This window comes from Hipposideros armiger, unplaced genomic scaffold, assembly GCF_001890085.2.
Source record: "Hipposideros armiger isolate ML-2016 unplaced genomic scaffold, ASM189008v1 scaffold_26, whole genome shotgun sequence".
NCBI classification, from domain to species: Eukaryota; Metazoa; Chordata; class Mammalia; order Chiroptera; family Hipposideridae; genus Hipposideros; species Hipposideros armiger.
In genome coordinates, this window is record NW_017731376.1 from 96,419 (window position 1) to 99,847 (window position 3,429).

Below are 3,429 nucleotides of genomic sequence, written 5' to 3' on the forward strand. Positions count from 1 at the left end.
TACCTGTGTACTGTCATGAATTTGATTACAGAATTATTAAGATACTTAATGCTTTATAGGTAATGAAGTACTTTCACATGTCTTACCAATTTCTTAACTCCCTGGAGGTAAACCAACCATTTTACCTGAAAAAGTCAACAGAAAAGTTAAATGCCTGTGCTAAGGTACAACTAGCGAAAACCTAGACCTTCCAGTTCTTACTAATTCTGTGCTGTTCTCCATTACGACACACTTTGTTCCATAGCAGTTAAATAGTCACGTGGTTTATTTTATTTGAGAGTTAAACATTGGTTTATACTTTAGGGAAGGATAGTGATAAGTTTAAAAACCTAAGCTCTAGTAATTCATGAAAGGAGATTCAGATGGAGTGTTTAAGAGATTCTACGGGGAGCCATGAAGTCTTTAAATACTCCTTTGGAATGGTTACAAAAATTTATCAATTTTTTTTTTTCTACTGAAGTTCTCAGGAACAATTACTTGGCAAAACCAGGCTGCTGCTGCTGCTGCTGCTGCTGGTGGTGGTAGCAGCAGTTGCCTTTCTAAGGAGCCACGCCTTTGATTATTTGAGTAGTAAGCACACTGTTGTTGAAGGCACTGTTTCTGTACTGACACTTCATAAAGCCTCCTGTGAGGGAAGTCACCAAGTTCTAGTTAGATAGGTAAATAGATGATAGATAGATAGATAGATAGATAGATAGATAGATAGATAGATAGATAGATAGATAACTTCTAACCAGGAGCAACCCTTTACACTTACATACCTCATTGGCAGTACTACTTGGATGATAACCCTAAAATTTGCAACAATAACGAAGAAGATCATTGCTGATGGCTAATATGCCTCAAAAACTGGATCTCAAATACCAACTTGTTGGAATGGAAAAGAGGTAGTGACATACACATGCTTGCTTATTGCACATTTTACAGTTATGGTTTTTCCTTTAGATATGTCTTAGAGATAATTCATAGGAGTATAACCCTAAAAATTTTGGAGAAAGGACCCAGAACAATGAAATAATTGAAGATTTGAAAGTGAGCCATCTGGAATTTCAGAGTATGAATTAATTATTGTGTATTATATTTTTTCACTCCTGTGTATTCCCTTGTTTCTTTTTTTTCCTTCTCCTGCCTTACTCCCACCCCCCTCCTAACACTCACTATTCCCAATTCTCTGGATTTTTGAGTAAAAATATGTGTGTCAGTGTTATTTTATATCTTCATCAGCATCATTTCCTATCTGGCAGACTATTATCCTTAGCAACGGCAGCAAAAACAAGCCTGGGGCTCAATAATTGCAAGAAAAGAATAACCCTTCCTAATGAAGAAGCGAACTACTCTTCTTGCCTTTGCCATTGTCACATTGCCTACAGAACTGTTCAAATAGCCATTATCAATGCGGGCTTATTTCTACAATGGCATTTACGTGATGACTTCATATGAAGCCTGCTCTGACAAAGTTTTATGTTTGTTTTTGTAAATTGCTTCATTAGAATATCATATATCCCAGTAGAGAAATGCTCTCAATATATGGATCCATTAACTTTTCAGCCCTAACATTACATATTTGGCTGATTCTTGTTAATTTAAAACCTACTTAACTTTTCACACCTGGGGACTTTGGAAAGAACGGTGCATGAGTCATCCAGAATCAACACAAAATTTTGATTTCTCTTTGAAAAAGATTAATGGAAAATGCAAACTAAAAGTCACTTTCAGTAAATTTAGCAAGAGAGAATGATTTTGGTAGAAATAACTTTTTCATAACCTTCAGTTTTCACATTTTGTCTTAAAACAGCACATACACTGAAAACAAAAACTTCAGGTGCCTGTGAAAGACATTTTTTATTTTTATTTACTTATTTTTTAAGATTTTTATTGGGGAATTGGGGGAAGGGGAACAGACAAGTTGCTGTCCTTTCGTTCTTCAGTCTAGTTATGGAGGACGTTGCTTCACTGGCCCAAGTTGGCACCATCATTGCNTGTGGAGGGCAGTGTCACTGGCCCTCATATGTGGGATCTGAACCGGGCCCTTCTGGCGTCCCAAGCCAGTTCTTAACCATCACGCCACTCGGCCGGCCCCTCTTCTGGTTTTTGAATGGTGGTCGGCTCTTTAAGGATTTTAACAGTAGGAAATAGTGTTAGGTCACATGCTAAACAGTTGTTGCCTCTTGACCTCTATATATTGCAAAGTAAACCAGAACAAAAAGCTGACCATCTCCCAAGACACTTTCTCATGGAGGTTGGCCCACTATTATACATGAATATTGGGAGCACTAACTTTTCTTATATTTAGAAATCTCATGTATCTTGTGAGATGAAGTCATTTTCAGGACATGTTGATTTTAATATAAAATTGGAAATTATTTTCCTGCTTTGCTTTCACTAAGAACAGTAAGTACGTTACAGTTACAAGAACTTTAAGTGCCCACCAAATGGATAATTTGTTGTTGCTTTTTAAAATTATGTACATTCCCACTTAGAATATTTACAAAATATTCAAAGTAATTCATAGAAGTTTAATAGGAAGAATGTCAGCAGGATAGAAGGTGTGGATAAGGCCTCATAGGGCACCATGAGTGAGTTTAACAAGGTCCCAGAGTCTGGGCCTTAGCTTTGCAGGCCCCAAAACCTGCACTTGTAGATGATAAGACATCCATGGAGCCTCGTATTGGATTTGAGGCCACATTACCTAGTTTTGATTCCTGGCTCTACAATTTAACTGCCTATGTGACCTGGGGCAACTGTTCAGCCTTTATATCCTTTACTTCCCTCATCTGTAAGACAGACATGATGACAGTACTTACCTTGTAGAGTTGTGAAGATTGTGTGAGTCACTATCCATAGCGTACTTAAAACAATGCCTAGAATGTAATAGGTGGATATTATGTTGATGTGGTTTACGATAGGGGTGTTTCTGTCCTACCTTTTCCATCCCCTTTCCTGTTATCACATTTCCTGAGAAGTTGAATTCTTGTTGAGAAGATTGTTTGGTGTATAAGAAGTGAACAGAGTGTCTTAAGGAATACTTCATACAGGCTATGACCCTGTCTTTCAACAGAGCTGCTTATTCCTCTATGCCTCGCTAGAGATGTATCTTTTCCTCACTAGAGATGTTCATTACTAAAACTTTCTGTTCCCTCCCTGAACTCCCACGGCAATCCATTTTTTAGATATTAAATGCTGGCCAGCCCTGTTCATTGATGCTCTTTCAATGGTTTAATATTATTGATAAAGTTTCAAATAATTTTGCAAATTTTTTTAGACTAGGAAGGAAGATAGTATATTTAACTATTGTGTTTAACATAAATAGATGTAATCATATTTTCAGGTCTTTGGTGGATGAGTGAGCACCTCACTAGTACTTACAACAAGGACATTAAAGGGACATGAGTATACCTCAATTTTCCAGAGAAATTATCTTGAAAAATA